The sequence below is a fragment of the Mixophyes fleayi genome, chromosome 10 (genome assembly GCF_038048845.1).
Source record: "Mixophyes fleayi isolate aMixFle1 chromosome 10, aMixFle1.hap1, whole genome shotgun sequence".
NCBI lineage: Eukaryota > Metazoa > Chordata > Amphibia > Anura > Limnodynastidae > Mixophyes > Mixophyes fleayi.
The window spans coordinates 9793921-9811162 of NC_134411.1; the positions used below are offsets into that span (position 1 = coordinate 9793921).

Genomic DNA, 17242 nt, shown 5'->3' on the forward strand with positions numbered 1-17242 from the left:
GAGTGCTAAACCCCATTTCATTTCCAGGGACATAGTTAAGGGTTAACTTACCACAAGCCTACCCAGGTAGGTACTCCTGTAACCAATATACTATATCCCTTTTTTTAACTTTTATGGTTTTTTAGCCATAATAAAAATTATGTCCGTGAGTCAGTTTAGCAACCAATTATTCAGTTTATATTAATAACATGGTATATTTTATTTCCATTATTTTCTATTAGTAATGAAGTATGTTATTGTATGAAAAGATCATGGAATTTAGCACTTGTACAAACTAATACTTCTAAACAAATTACAAATCATTTTTGATCATACATTACAAACTGGTAAAAAGGATCACGGGGACCCACACTAAAAAGGCAAGGTTTAGCTTCCGACCCATATGTTAAATCTGGCCAGTCATTAGTGATAACATATGCTACTGTTAGTTCACCAGTGAATTGATAGACTGATCATTCCACACAATACCTGCCTTTATTGTGTGCAGGTGATGGGTCTAGTGTAGGACTCCCTGCTATACGCTAAACATATTAAGCGTCATTTAGAGTTAGGACCAGAAAAAAAGGTGCAAATTTGTTCCCGAATAAACCATGTAGCCATGCAAGGGGTTCAAATGGAATTTTATGTTGCATGCATGGAAAATACTGCCTGCTTTTCCATATATCGCACAAATACTGGACAGCTTTATTTTTGCGCTGCAATTTAGAATTGATCTGCACATTTTTAGTCCCCCCCCCCTGCAGCATAGATTTACCAAGGTGCATATTGCTACTTTTTTTGCTTTGCTCATAACTCTAAATGAGGCCCATATTGTGCATTTCTCAGACTTCAACACATTGCTAGGGAAATATTGGCCAATTTAACCTATGTTTAACTATTATACAAAACTTCACCTTTTGCTCCACATAGTCATTCTTTAAACAATGCCCATTGTACCGATTATCCTCCCCCATCCTTTTCTAAAGAGTTTCATATAAGGAATCTGTGCAGTGGAACAGTATCCGCTAAGAGACGCTTACAGCTGCTGGCATTTTGCACTACATCATGGATTTACACTGAAATTTGAGCTACTCTTTCCTGTACATATTTTGAATTTCAGATTTCTGTTTTTGATAGAATCTGTCAAACACTGAGGATAAAGAAATCTTCACAATTTTGGTTTCTGACAAATTGAGAACAGACTTGAAGTGGATTTTGTGTTTGATGTGAAGAGGCTGTGAATGCCAGAGGAAAAGACATTAATTAAGGAATAGAATAAAAAGGTATGTAAAGAATCGCTTTATTTCTTTTTAATCTCTTCTAGAGTTTAATGTAGATTTCAGAAATACTAATGGTCCCATGGCGCTCTTAATATAAATTGTTCCACTTAATTGTTCATTTATTCACAAGCCTGCAACTGTATTTTTTAGGATCTTACTCTTGACTTTTCAAAGTGTTTGCAAGTTTCTTGAATTCTAAGTATAAAGTAACATAGCAGATAGAAGTGTTTAAAGCTACTCTGCCACTGGATGATCTCATGTGCCAAAGTTCATAGTGATAAGGGAACAAAGGATTCTGGGAGAGAACAACCTAGTTCCCCTTCACACATTGTGAATTGTTGATTTGTGTTTTAGCTTTTGCCTTTTGGTTTATGTGATGTTGAATACTTTTGTGTCAAAAAAGACAAAAGTATTATAGGAGTGATACCTTTATTGGCTAACCAAAAGAAATTTCTATATTTGCTAGCTTTCAGAGCACAGAGGTCCCTTAATCAACCAAGTTTTCAAATGAATGACTGAGAAAAGGGCACAACATTTAAGAAATGTTACATCCAGTAATTTGTACAGGATGGGAGGGGGGGGGGGGGGGGGGGGTAAATACATCATAAAGAAAAGCTAAAGTAATAAAACGGAGGTTTTCGTTAGGATGGAAGAGTGAAAGTCCTAAGAGTTCAGAGATCTGGAGTCACTCTGCTGTGGGTTGTGAAGTGTGTCATTAATCCAGGTGTTAGGTTTAGTTCTTGAGTCAATGACTGGAATGATCTTATCAGCTTGAATTCCCAGACTTTTCTCTCCCTGTCATTTAAAAAAAAAACTTTGAGTATTAACACTTTTTAATCCGTCATACTATGTCCTGGTCCAGAGAAGTGTTTACCAATGGGGGTGTCCAGAGTCTTCTTTATTGTGTCTGTGTAGATTCATCCTGGATTGTACTTTCTGCTTGGTCTCCCCAATGTAGATTCCCTCAGGTCACCTTGTGCACTGTATCATGTACACAACATTTGTAGGATGTACATGAGAATGTGTCCGTGATTTTATAGTCCCGTTGTATGTTGGGTATGTGGACTGTGTTTGTTGGTAGGACATGGGTGTAGGTTTTGCATTTTTTGTTTTTGCAAGGGAAGGTGCCAGTCTCTGATGGTGATGATAGGGCACTTCTAACGAGGAGATTTCTTAAGTTTGGAGGTTGTTTGTATGAATGGTGAGGTAAATATGTGAATATTTCCTTCAGTCTATTGTCTTTCTGAAATATGGGCTGAAGATCAGCAGCAATTTCCCCCAAGATGTTCGTATGGGGATTGTAAGTGACCACTAGAGGCACCCTGCTGTTGTCCTCCTTCTGTTTGTAATCCAGGACGCTACTGCTTGGTATTCTTGTGGCTCGGTGGATCTGTTCATCTATAACTATTGGATGGTATCCTTGTTGTAGGAATGTATTCCACAGTGATAGCACGTGTTGTTTTTTGTCATCACTATTTGTACAAATCCGAATGTATCTCAGAGCTTGGCTGTAAATGATGGGCTTCTTTATGTGTACTGGGTGAAAGCTGTTTCATCTCAGATATGCTGGGCGGTCTGTAGGTTTATGATAGACTGAAGTTTGTACAGTATTGTTTTTATTGTATAGGGTCATGTCTAGGAAATGTATCTGAGATCGTGAGTAGTTAATGGTGAGTCTGAAGGTTCGGTGAAACTTGTTGAAGTTTTTATGAAAAGACAGCAGCTCATCTTCAGAGCCAGTCCAGATTAGTAGCAAATCACCAATATAACGGAAGTATGCTAGAGGTTTCATTGTGCAAGTTGATAAGAATTCCTCCTCTAGTTTAACCATGAAAAGATTAGCATACTGAGGGGACATCTTACTACCCATGGCACTTCCCATACACTGCAGGTATATGTCTTTTCCAAAAGAAAAGTAATTATGATTGAGTATGAACCTGATCAGCTGCAGGGTCGGCTCTGTGGCTAGACTGTTTATTTGATGGTAGTGTTGGCATGCAGCTATGCCAGCCTTGTGGGTTATGTTGGAGTACAGAGACTCCACATCCATAGTTGCCAGTATTGAGCCTTCTGGAAGTGGACCCACAGCTGAAAGTTTGCAGAGAATGTCTGTGGTATCCTGGATATAACTAGGTGTACGTCTCACCAAGGGTTTTAGAACATTCTCTATCTAGCCAGAAATATTTTCAGTTAAGGTCCCAATAGCAGAAATTGATGGTCTACCTGGATTGCCTTCTTTATGTATTTTAGGTAACATGTAGAAGGAAACAGTCTAGCCACAGAGATAAAATAAATTAGATGAATCACAATATTAATTTGCTATCTACATGACAATAACAATTATAAAGCTGGATGCATCCCAACAGTCAAGGAGTTGCGACTTTTAACATTTTTACTGCTGGCCTCAAACTTTAGTTTGCATTTATTGCTCAATGTTTGTGGAAGCATCTCTTGATTGCTGTTTAAAAGAAAAAAAAAAAAAGATGCTGACCCTGAATTTTCCATATTTTGTTACCTATTTTTTACTTGAAAGAAAATTATTGGATACAAATACAGGTAGGCAAGAAACAAATAAGACATTAACTGAGATGTGGGGGCGGTGACCTTGAAGGGATTCTGCTCAGTGGTGCACAGCCCCCCTCCTCCTGTTCTGCCCAGTGGTGCACAGCCCCCCTCCTCCTGTTCTGCCCAGTGGTGCACAGCCCCCCTCCTCCTGTTCTGCCCAGTGGTGCACAGCCCCCCTCCCTCCTGTTCTGCCCAGTGGTGCACAGCCCCCCTCCCTCCTGTTCTGCCCAGTGGTGCACAGCCCCCCTCCCTCCTGTTCTGCCCAGTGGTGCACAGCCCCCCTCCCTCCTCTTCTGCTCAGTGGTGCACAGCCCCCCTCCCTCCTCTTCTGCTCAGTGGTGCACAGCCCCCCTCCCTCCTCTTCTGCCCAGTGGTGCACAGCCCCCCACCCTCCTGTTCTGCCCAGTGGTGCACAGCCCCCCTCCTCCTGTTCTGCCCAGTGGTGCACAGCCCCCCTCCCTCCTGTTCTGCCCAGTGGTGCACAGCCCCCCTCCCTCCTGTTCTGCCCAGTGGTGCACAGCCCCCCTCCCTCCTGTTCTGCCCAGTGGTGCACAGCCCCCCTCCCTCCTGTTCTGCCCAGTGGTGCACAGCCCCCCTCCCTCCTCTTCTGCTCAGTGGTGCACAGCCCCCCTCCCTCCTCTTCTGCTCAGTGGTGCACAGCCCCCCTCCCTCCTCTTCTGCTCAGTGGTGCACAGCCCCCCTCCCTCCTCTTCTGCTCAGTGGTGCACAGCCCCTCTCCCTCCTCTTCTGCTCAGTGGTGCACAGCCCCCCTCCCTCCTCTTCTGCTCAGTGGTGCACAGCCCCTCTCCCTCCTCTTCTGCTCAGTGGTGCACAGCCCCCCTCCCTCCTCTTCTGCTCAGTGGTACACAGCCCCCCTCCCTCCTCTTCTGCTCAGTGGTACACAGCCCCCCTCCCTCCTCTTCTGCTCAGTGGTGCACAGCCCCCCACCCTCCTGTCCTGCCCAGTGGTGAACAGGTCCCCTCTCCCCTGTCCTGCTCAGTGGTGCACAGCCCCCCTCCCTCCTCTTCTGCTCAGTGGTGCACAGCCCCCCTCCCTCCTCTTCTGCTCAGTGGTGCACAGCCCCCCTCCCTCCTCTTCTGCTCAGTGGTGCACAGCCCCCCTCCCTCCTCTTCTGCTCAGTGGTGCACAGCCCCCCTCCCTCCTCTTCTGCTCAGTGGTGCACAGCCCCCCTCCCTCCTCTTCTGCTCAGTGGTGCACAGCCCCCCTCCCTCCTCTTCTGCTCAGTGGTGCACAGCCCCCCTCCCTCCTCTTCTGCTCAGTGGTGCACAGCCCCCTCCCTCCTCTTCTGCTCAGTGGTGCACAGCCCCCCACCCTCCTGTCCTGCTCAGTGGTGCACAGCCCCCCACCCTCCTGTCCTGCCCAGTGGTGCACAGGTCCCCTCTCCCCTGTCCTGCCCAGTGGTGCACAGGTCCCCTCTCCCCTGTCCTGCCCAGTGGTGCACAGGTCCCCTCTCCCCTGTCCTGCCCAGTGGTGCACAGGTCCCCTCTCCCCTGTCCTGCCCAGTGGTGCACAGCTTCCCCTGTTGTGAAAAAAAAATGGTGGCAGGAGCAGTTTCTTATGCTGTGGCAGGAAATGTTTTATGACACTACATATTTGCATAATTATATTTTTTTATTATTTTGACAGATTAATGTGCATTAAAAATGACTTAATGTTGGAAAATGTCTAATTTTACATACCCTTGGAATAATGTTATTCTTACATTATTATTTAAAGCTGATGTGCTGTTAAGTGTAGTTGTTCATGATGTGAGTAATAGATTAAGTTGCATAGCTCTAAATAAAGCAAAACAAATCCAACTATGGGAATTTCATGGTGTTTATTTGACTAAGCAGACTTTGTGTTCTTATTAAGTCACTACAGCCTTGTATAAGTTGTGCTTATTTGTGTAAGTGGTTTGCAATCCATTATACACAAGTGTTTATATTAAATATATAATTTGGGGTGTGATGGCTTTTAGGTTATGAAATTCTAAACACATTGTAGTAATGAACTTGTTCTTACATAATTGAGCTTTTTCTTTTTTAATGAAATGTCTCCCTTTGTGTTGTTTTCTTTTAATTTTTTTTATTCCTCCACTGTTTAACAACCATCACAAGTCCTTCTTTGTGTTGACATGACCTAAAAATAAATGGAGATATCGGTGGTGCTTAACACATAAGTGTCTTATTACTCTAGAGGTAATATAAATGTAAAGAACCATTTACATACAACTATACAAAAAAGACAAATCTATATTCTTCATTCTTTTTTCTATTCCATATTGCTTAGAATTATTAATGACTTATTAATATGTGTTTCCTACTATTGTTACTTTGCCTGATTGGCTATTAAAAGGCTGATAGAAACAATTTTAATAAATAAATAAAAAAATAACTATCTATGGAACCACACACCGAACTGATAGCAGAGGAGTATAGAAAACATTACATATCAGCATATGGTATCGCAGAGCAGAATTTAAGAGCAATACATCAGGGTCCAATGCAGGATCTCTAGAGAGGGGTTTCCACATCGTCAGAGTGGATATAACCGTCATGCATCGTGACTATCATTTAGCCAATGCTCTGCTGCTCTCCAACCCCATCCCATGCACTTCAGATACATGGGCAATGATGCGTGCATTATTTTTTAGTACATGCAGCTCACCTTCAAGAGCAGAGCATTGTGAAACTAGACATACCGTCCCCCTGACTGATGGAACAGTCACCCAAAATACACCTGTTTCACCCCTAAACATTAAATAATGTGGTACAATCTGTGTAGCAATATAAATGCCCTATGCACGCTATTAAATTAAATTGCCCCACCTATAAATGATTATCTTCCACTCACTATTAATATTAGTTCCTATGCTAGCGTGTGAAAACCACTGGAAGTGTGCAAACCCCCTTGACTATTGCAGGATCTTGGGGGCAGGGCCATCTTTTCCATTGGGCACGATGGGCAGCTGCTCGGGGTCCCCACGGGCAAGGTGGCCCCATAGGCACGGCTCTTAATGAGAATAAATAATCCTTCGAAAGAAAAAAACCTGCAAAAAAACCTTCAAGGGTCACTGAGCAAGTACATCTATCTATCTCTATATATCTATATCTGTATCTGTATACATCTATACATCTATATATCTACATCTATATCTAGGGGCCCTGGTGCACTGCTTTGCCCGGGGGCCCATAATGGGGGCCCTGCTTGGGGGAGGAGGTGGGGAGTACCATTCTTCCACTCGCATTACACTAAGTTAAGCCCACACCCCACTTACCTTTGTATATCGGGCAATTTTCAGAGACAAAGTCTTCTAGCTGAGTCTCGGCGCACATATCCAGCCATACGCACCTCAGCAGGGAAAGTCTGGCAGATGGAGTAGAAGGGAGGGGAGGAACGGATCTGTAAGTTTCCAAGCAGCATGCAATAAAGTGGCTGGACCCAGGGGAGGGACCAGCCTATCAATGAGTCCATCACCACGTTCCTGGGCTGGTGATGTGGTCTCCGGGCAAATGGAAGCCCCCCTAAGTGTGTGCCTGTGCATATTATAGCATTTAAACATATAGTATATAGTGACAGAAGATATATTATAGTATTTAAATTTGTATTATGTCTCAGAGAACCATATTGTGTCAGAGAGCAGTAAGTAGTAGTAGCAAAGGATGTCACAACAGTCTAATATATGGAACAACACCCTCAGTTACCTTGACCCATAACCTTTTTAGGCAATTCAGTTGTGCTGATTTTAATCTACCTGCTCCTCTATATTTGTAGCTCCATTTTGTATCTGAAGTCAGGCCCTTGGATTGCAATGGTGACTTCAGTTGATTTGAATGACTGATTTGCATGGGGTCTAATTAATGTACTTAATATAATGTAATGTAAATTGATGTGACTGCGTGTCAATACACATTGAAATGTGAAATAAAATTCTCACTCGCCAATTAAAGGAGAGATATAAACCTTTCTAAAGGAATGACAACTTTTCTTCTCAATGTGTATATTTCATCCTTGGCTTGGGGCCAAGTAAAGAAAGAGAAAAGACCTAGGGCCTCATTTAGAGTTTGGGGCAAAGCAAGAAAAGGATCAAATTTGTACCTGGGCAAAACAAGTTGCACTGCAGCTGGTGGTGCACGTTTTATAATGTGAGGACAGATTCAGAGTTGGGCAGGGGCTCAACTCTAAATTGCAGGGTAAAAATATAGCTGTCCCATATTTGTGTGCTACATACAAAAGCAGTCAATATTATCATGCGTACAAAAAAAAAAATGCATTTGCGCCCATTGCTTTGCAACATAGTTTGTCTAGGAGCATATTTCTAAATGAGGTCCCTCATGTACACTGTTTTATAAGTGATTCTTTTTTCCGTGAAATAATAATAAGGTGAGACAGTGCTTTTTATCCTTCTTGGGGTGAAGAATGTGGAAGATGTCTTCATAGCCAATAAAATGTACTCCCAGGGTGAAGTAAAGTGGGGAGAAACATAAAATCAAAAAATCCAAGAATAACAGTGCACACTGTGGCCTGATTCATCAAGGAACGTAAATGGCGATTTTGTGCATACAATCCGCAAAATCACTCCGCACATGCCCTGAACTGGCCTATATGCCTCTGTACGCAGCCACCCTCAATTAATCTCTGAGCGCAAAGGACACTTACTACAGCCTATGATTTCAGGGAGGCAACAGGGCAGGGAAGGAGCATATCTCGATCTCGAGCACATGCAGTAGCGTCCAAACCAAGTCGTGGGCATCTCAAAGTATTTGTTTTTCAGTCGTATCTCTTGTCACAGCTACAAGTCTAGTCTAAAGTGCCTATTACTAGTGATGACAGCCAGTGGCGGATCCAGGGGGGGCGATCGCCCCCCCTAGCAGACACTTGCTGCCGACGGCTGTCAGAGCACACTGTCCCTGCCTGTCACGGCTGGACGGACCTGCACATACTGTGCAGCCGTCGGCAGTCTAAGATGTTAGAAAGGGGAGGGGCCTAAATCCCCCCCCCCCAATCGCCCCGGGTACACCAGTTTTCTAGATCCGCCCCTGATGACAGCAGTGTATTAATGTTAGACCAGGTGTATACAATCCGTAGCAACTGTAAAAATGTATTTTATGTACAGTACACATTCATAACATCCTAATTATTTTTTCTTTATTTTTTAATGTTTTGACAATAATGCCTATATTATTACTTGGTGACATTAATTCAATATTTTTTTTTCCCATGTGTGTTCTTTTGAGAATTTATATTCCACATAAGCATTGGACATTTCCTGCAGTGTCCTGTGCAGTAGAGCAGTGCAGACCTAAACCATTATTCATCAGCGTATGTATCTTCAGATCCGTTTCTTCTTGAATTTGGGCGTGTGCAGACCCGAATTACGTGCACTCTGAAACAAACGCACATCGCCCTCAGTATGCATCCCTTGATTAATCAGGTCGTCTATATATGTAAAGTTTAAATCATTGGACTCGCCTTAATAATGTGAAAGTTTTAATTAATGTTGTGAAAATAAACATTCTCCTCCATTATATGTCCCAAATAGAAGAAAAAATAAGTAGTGCTCTCTGTGTAAGTAAAATAACTTATATGATAGATATGAAGAATCTGGACAGCTGCAGGTGTAAAGTACTAGAGCCCCTACCTGCCTCTGGTGGGAGGAGCCACCAAACTGGTATGGCCCCGTCCCCCTTTAAGGCTATGGCAGGGGCTCAAAGAAGTTGCTGCCATAGGGCACAGAATTTCTCTTAGTGGCACTGAGAATACATTTACTTTATAGTATTGGGATGTTGTGAAATTTCAAGCTATAGAGCTTGGCAGTGATTGCAGCAATAGTGCTTATGGGAGAATTATTTTTTATATCTGGCTACTGTGTTTTAACTCGTATCTTATTAAATCATGATAAATCTTCCTATAGTCCTTAAATGTGTAAGTGCTGATCAACATATTTTTTCCTGCTATTAATTCTGGAAGTCACAAACATTTATTTTCATTGATAATCTACTGTCAATTTCCAAATGACCCCTGGTTTCAACTTTAACTTTTCTAAACCTTAGAAAATCCCAATTGAATTGGAAAATTCCTGCTTACTCGAATAAAACATGATTGATGAATGAATGCAATTAAACTTTCTTTCCAAGCTGTCTGTATCATCAATAAGACTGGATGTAGAAGCCTATAATCAGTGTTTGTTTTTTTCCTCTACCAAATGTCAGATTTTTCCTTCCCTTATACTTATCTATTTATCTAATGCAGAAAATGTCCTAACTACAAAATATGTGGATGCATAGCACATTGTTATGTGCATATGAGCCATTTTCCCCTTCACACATACACAGGAGAACGTCTGGTTTAGAAAGTACTTAGTCTGTGCGACTATATGCAGGACTTTCAGTCACATGGAACAGCTCATGGTGTAATATGTAAAAACATTACTTGGTAAAGCTTTATATCAACCCTTCAGTAATTACAATTTTCCATTTTTCTCCTAAAATACTGCTCCTTTCAACCTTATTTATGTCTTAAACGTATCCTCAAAGTGAGGGGACATCTACACTAACTTTATTAAATATGTGAATGTTGTCATTTTCTGGTTTTATTACATTGGCATGCTCACTTTCCCATGTAGAGTGTGCATGGTTCATGCAAATGGCTTCTTTGTGAAACCCAGCACTCAACTGAGCCTGGTCTTTCTAAAAATTAGAGATGTGTGTTGACCCCCGTGTTTTGGTTTTGGATGTGGTTTCAGTTCTACACCCCTATACCCCTTCTTGTGGACCAACTCTGTTGCAAATCTTGGGCAGACCCCGTGGTTTGATGAAGTTTCCCTAGGGGAAACTGATTCTTCACCCATCCCCATTAATATATACGGGTCCCCTGATTTGATTCAGCAGGGCAGCATTACAGTACAGAGCATAAAAGCAAAACAAGGTTAGGAAAGCCCTGCTCTTTGCTTCATATGTTTTTTCTTTTCTTTATATGTATTAGCCATTAAAAAAAAATGTATTGTGTGCATAGTCTTTGAAGTTTTGTAGTATGAGTACAGGCCACCTTTGTTTGTCAATAACATCATTTAAAAATTACGTAGCTACTTGTCTAAATCTCTATAGATGCTTCTGTCCACCTAGTGGCCTTGACAAAGCTTATATTAGCGATACACGCATTGGCTTCTTCCTCACTCCGTTTTAATATGCTATTTAATTAGAATAGTGGGGGACAGTAATATGATCATAATAGTCCTATGAGATGGGATGACCTTAGTTACAGATAGGATCCTATATGAAGATTTATCTGAGTAGACCAGAATATATAATAGATTTACTCTACCTTATATTGGCATGCTGGTCTGCTAATTATTATATCTCCTACCTGAGATTCGGTTTCTGTCCTAATAAGGTGCATTTACTTATACCAATAGACATGTGCTCCATAGCAGGACTGAGCGATTAGCATATTTATTTAAAAATATGTATAGATTCTGCATTAATACCGAGTGTGTAATCTACTTAACCCCATAATTATATTATTAATTTTGGATGTATAAATATCCGCATGGGGTTAGTTACAAAATAACTTTATATATATATATATTAGGCAGAATCCTTTACTCATTACACTACTAGTGGAGTGAACTATGAAGTGCTGCTCTAGCAGCTTTTTTTTGCTCGTTTTATCAGTTTGAAACAATTGGTTCAATATGTTCATTTTTCAAAGGTGTTAATATTTCGCTAATTAATAATTAAGTTAAGTTAATAATTAAGTTACAACATTATGTATACCAATGTATACCAATAAGTTTAATGCATTTTATTTTGGCTCTTTGAGTGCCCTGAATACACACATTTTTTACTTTTTGTTACTTTGTCCACCTAGGGGTAAATGTATTAAAGTCCGTTTTTTTCAACTCGCCGGGAATCGGCGAGTTGACAGCTAAAATTTAAAGCGGCGCTGCCTTGTAAAGGCAAGTTTCCCTTTACAAGGCAGCGCCGCTTTAAGTTTTAGCTGTCAACTGACTTGAAAAAACCGGACTTCAATACATTTACCCCGTAATGTTGTCTGATTGTTACTGTCTCTTCTCCATGATGCATACCGTGTACTGTTCCAAATTTAGTATGTGCATAGTGTTTCAACATTTTTATCTCTTGCACCTTACACTATTTTTTTTGCTGTTGTTTAATTAATCTGATGGGCTAGTTTTAGTTGGTAGCATGGCAAATTTTTTTTTTTTTACAGCTGCTGCAATGTTCTACATGCTGTTGCTGAATGTCGAAAATGCTTTGAAAAACCCTCACACGTAAACGCCCTTTTTTTTTTTTGAAATATAGATTTCACTGAATAACCCTTTCAAAACTGACAAGTATTGAAAAATAGAAACGATTAGAATATATAGTGAATTTTATTTTGGGAGGGGGGGGGGGGGTGCAAGCGCACTGACTCTCACATGCATACATCCTATTTTAAATATAGATGTCCCTGAATGAGCCTTTTAAAATTGACAAGTATTGGAAAATAGAAAAAAATTGAATATATAGTGTTTTTGGGGTGTGCAGTTGCCACTGAACCTCACACACAAACACCTAGTTTTTTTCAAAATTATTTCAGATGTCCCTGTCCCACACAAATTGCTTGCACTAGAAAGACTTAACATTTTAAAATAAATAAATCTATTTGTTTTGTGGATTCTGCTGCTAATAGTCATACAGCAAAAGCACACTGTTTTCCTCCACTAAATAGATTTAGTTCAGAATATCTAACTCAGTCTATATACTAGTACTGTTATATATGCAATGTATTACTAGTGGCTACTAGCTGCTGTTCAGTGTTAACTCTTTGACAGATTGAAATTAAAAGCAATTGAGCAGCAAACTATTCTAGCTGACTAATAATCTCTACAGAACTGCTTTACAATAATCACAGAATTCTATTGCTTTTTATGTCCCTCTTTCACCCTGGAGGATATTTTCAGAGCAGAGCACTGCAGCTAACCTCCTTCCTACACGCTGTCTGCTCTAAAATGGCACTTGAGAAAACAAGGGAGGGCTATATACATGTATCGCAAATTTTGAAAAAAACATTTTACCGGAAATGACGTTTTGCTTAACCTTAAGATCCGAATTTGGCGCACATAACAGTCATCACTTTGATCCCCAACGTCAGATCTTGTCGGATTTCACCAAATCCAAACTGCACATCTCTACTAAAAATGCCCCTTTAATTATACCTCACATTTACAATTAACTGCCACCACCAAGATTAGATTTCCAAACTAACACTTTGCAGAAGTTCTTTGGCTCTAGCGCACTCGGACGCTTTTAACAAAGGCCGACAGGAGCCTGATGAGGTTCGAACAAAGTACTACTCGCAGTTATATAAACTTCAAATGAAGTTGTACACAAAAGTATGATAGAGGATATAATTACCACATGGTGGCCACCTTGAAATGGGTATTGTTAGACTAATGTTTCGGTCTTTTAGTATCTGCAGAGAGAAAATCATTTTGCCTGTTTCCTTGGTAAAATACTAGTACTCCAATGATTGATGAAATGTGTGTGAGAGAGGTTTTGTTTTTTTTTTCTTCTTTATTTAGAATGTGGCACAGTCTTATCAGAGCCTTTAGATCAGGCCTGGGCAACCTGTGGCTCTCCAGATGTTGTGAAGCTACAAGCCCCAGCATGCTTTGCCAGCTGATAGTTGACAGGGTAAGCTGAGACTTTAGACACAACACCTGGAGAGACTGTCCTGGCCTGCTGTAGATGGGGTAACAGTAAACCTACTGTATGTGGCAGCTCCCAATCATACCAATGACTCCAAATACCTGCATGCAAACAAATATAGCACTCAGTACAGTATAACTTGTGTTCATTAGTTTTCCTGAACAATGGGTGAAAAAAGTCAGCAGTATTTTTTAAATCAAATAATGTATTCATAACTTCATAAACAAGACACCTGTGTGCTATTTTCAGCCTAGAGAGCCAGTACATTCACTTTGCAACCTTAGGACCTAACCAGTTCCTAAAACAAGATTTAAAAGTAACACATGCTGTATCAATTATTTTGTATAAACCTCTATATATACTGCTGAAATATTAACAACTCCTAAAATCTGAACCAGCTATTTTTGTTAAATTTCTTGAATTGTTTATAATGACATGTTCGGAGCCTCTGTTGATTATTACTTATGTTGGTTCTACACTAAAATGACTTTGTGGCGAAAAATAGCCCAAAGTGTTATATGATGATCTTTTCAAGTAATTCCATCCAATTATTTAAGTTCTATATTTTGTGAATAAATGGCTGTTTACTGCAGAGTTCATCTAATTTAACTGTGGGTGCTCCAAATCCATCTGTTTCTGCTACTAAAGATTCTGCTGAATCTTTAACTCTAATTTACAAGTCAACATTAAACAGGATATGAAATATGATATTTTAACTCTGGGTAGTGATAACACGTATCCTTTGCTTTACCATAAGGGACTAAAAACTGTTACGATCAAGTATTCTGAATATACCCAAACTAAACACCCCAGCCTTAATGGGCTTCTTTTCTAGTGCATTAGATTTAGTAATCCCAACAGAGATGTGCTTGCACACAGATATGAGTGTTCGTAATGTGTACCAATATGTAATACAATTATAGTGTAAATAATTGTGTGTTTACATGTAGGATATTTGGTCCGTCAGTTTGTATGTTTGTTATTCACATCATGGACCAGAAGTAAAAGTCAGTCCATTAATTTCATGATGTAGAAGGTGAATGTCATATCAAATAAACAGCTATTGGCCTAGACATCACCGCTGGGGCTCAAAGTCTTCACAAAAGCATAACTGCAACAATTCACCAGCTGTATTAAAATAGCAGCGAGTCCATAGAAGACTAGCCAGATACATTGGATTAATCAACAGATCCTGGGGGTGGTATACAAGCACACATACACAATATAGCCACCTACAAGACAAAGGTGTCTTGTCATATTATGTTACCAAATGATAAACAGTTACATTATGAAATACATAAGTCAATTATGTGTATAACGGTGCTTGCTAGCCAATTTATTTTTCACTTGATTTTACTGACCTCCCTCCCTCCCCCACCAAGAGATGGAAGAGCGGGGGTGAGTGATGATTAATTTGCAGTGCATCAGCTATCCAAAGGGCCGTGCCAGAATTGTATAACTTTTTAATGAGTGTTTCTAATAGATTTTGGTGATATAATGTAGCCCACAGTATACCCAGTCGGTAATCCATGTATGCCACTCCTCTAGGGTACTGCACTTTGTGCCTGGCTCTGCAAGGGTTAATATACCAGTGTTCTGCCTTATAATTACAAGCCGGCATTGGGCGTGGGGCAAATGTGAAGCTGTCAGTCTGGTGAGGAAGTGAAGCAAAGTCTGAGTCTCACTTTTCTAAAGCTTTGGCAGGGAGATTATAGGGTAGCGTGGCTTCATTTCCCAGCCAGCTGATCTGCTTTCTTACCACATGATGCTAATGTTTATATGCCGCTCAGTGCTGGACTCTGAATGTGTATAGTTGTCTGCTGCCATCTGTGTGTTTCGTAGAGCCAGTTATCTCCTGTAGACAAATCATGAGTGCACTCGCTGCAGTCTGTGTCATGTCTGCTTGTGATTTTTTTTTTTTTTTCATGGTTTGCATAAGACTATAAAACATGTTGACGCTGTATTTGTTTGGTTCTTTGGTAATGTACAAATACATTGCCTGCAGCATAGGGTACGTCTTTGTGACTCTCAGCATACAATATCAAGCTAGTCAGCTTGCCAAAGAGTCACAGATGTCCTAGGCCTAACATACAGAATGATTCAAGCACACTGATCCCATGACCTCTTAACTGATGTTTATCAACTCAGGAAAAAAAAGCCTGTTTTAATAACCGTCTCATACTCGGTCAGTCTTGCTCCAGACGGAAATGAAATTTAATACTGCGCAAAGCACTGTACCGGGAATGGTAGATTCTAGTAAAGTCTTGTACCCAGTGAATTAACATACTTGTGCTCTTAAAAACATAAGGCATAGGCCAGAATCAAGAAAACAGAGCTCAGAGTCTAGGTGGTAGACACCAGAAAACCCAGATGTCTGAGAATCCAGACAGGGACTAGATGGAAGCCCAACCTAACCTCTTCTAGATGGACTATACTGTACTGTGCTCTACCACAAGTATTTAATGAATGTAAAAAAAATGAAATGAAAACTGGGGTGCAAGAGAGATGTGACCACATTGTGTAAACAAAAAGTTGTTTGATTCTCTGCACTCACCAAAGACATTAATGCTATTCTAGGTAATTCAAGCTGTACTTTTTTTTTATTAAAAATAGGTAATGTTAGCTCCATGTGTTGCATTACATGTTAAGCTAAACAACTCACGTCAAAGTTTTCCCGTTCTGGTCAGTCTTATATGAACATGAATTCAAAGTAAATTTTAACATTATCAATGCTATGCTTTTTCACTGGGTTGTATCCTTCCGACTGTCCTCATTTCGGCGGGATGCCCACAAAAGGGGCGGGCTTAGGGTGAGAATGGCTGAGGTTTTGGCTAAATATGTTAATTTGTGGACAGAGTTTGAGATTCTGAATGTTGGGAGCGATGGAGTTGAGTCATACATGCACACAGTTTTTAAAGGTAAGTACTCCCCACGGGATATCGGCTATTATACACCTAGAGAATCAGCTGACACAAGTTGGAGAGGGGGCATTCTTCTACATCGAGCACACTCCTGCTACACTTCAGCAGAGACTAGTGTAAGGATAAATTGTGCTTGTTCCCATATATAGGGGCACAGCAGCTGCCCAAGCTGCCCACCAACTTGCAGAGGTAATAGCATACTTGCCAACTCTCCCGGAATGTCCGGGAGACTCCCCGCATTTTGGGTGGGTCTCCCGGACTCCCGGGAGAGTGTGGCAATCTCCCGCATCTGCCCGAATTAGGGCCAAAATGATGCGGTTCCCCAGAGTATCGTGGCGTTTTGGCCCCCGCTCCCACCTTGTAAAATGATGCGTTTTGCGTCATTACGTCACCGGGGCAGGGCCAAAATAACGTGATTTTGGAGCCCTGCCTCCCGCACTGCCCACCTGCCCCAGCGAGGTTCACGGACACCAACTGAAAAAAGTTGGTAAGTATGGGTAATAGACCCCCACAAGTATGTAGATGCAGTGGCATATCGACAAGGAAAAAGCAAGGCTGCCACAAATTATTTAGAAGTTTTTCAATTTGAACACCTATCCATTAATTCTGTCAACATCTCTGGAAACTGTGTGCATTAAGCAGGCCAGTGCCACCTGTATTGATGAGCTTAGGGAAAAACTGCTGGACAGGTGTTAATAAATTAGAATTTATTTGTTTTAGAAACGTTTAACGCTGACAAAGTCTCAGTCATAAAACAGAGCAACTGTGTGATAACATTTGGACA

At 41.0% G+C, this 17242-nt stretch overlaps 1 protein-coding gene across 3 annotated transcripts in view; it reads left to right on the forward strand.

The window, feature by feature from the left end:
* Positions 1-17242, forward strand: part of TSPAN4 (tetraspanin 4) — a 366079-nt gene that overhangs the window by 20597 nt on the left and 328240 nt on the right. The window contains exon 2 of one of the 3 annotated variants that reach the window (XM_075187843.1): positions 1100-1262. The exons of 1 other annotated variant lie outside the window; for it this stretch is intronic. The gene's annotated coding sequence lies outside the window, so the exon portion shown is untranslated. The remainder of the gene's footprint in view (positions 1-1099; positions 1263-17242) is intronic. One more of the 3 variants, XM_075187844.1, reaches the window with a different exon arrangement.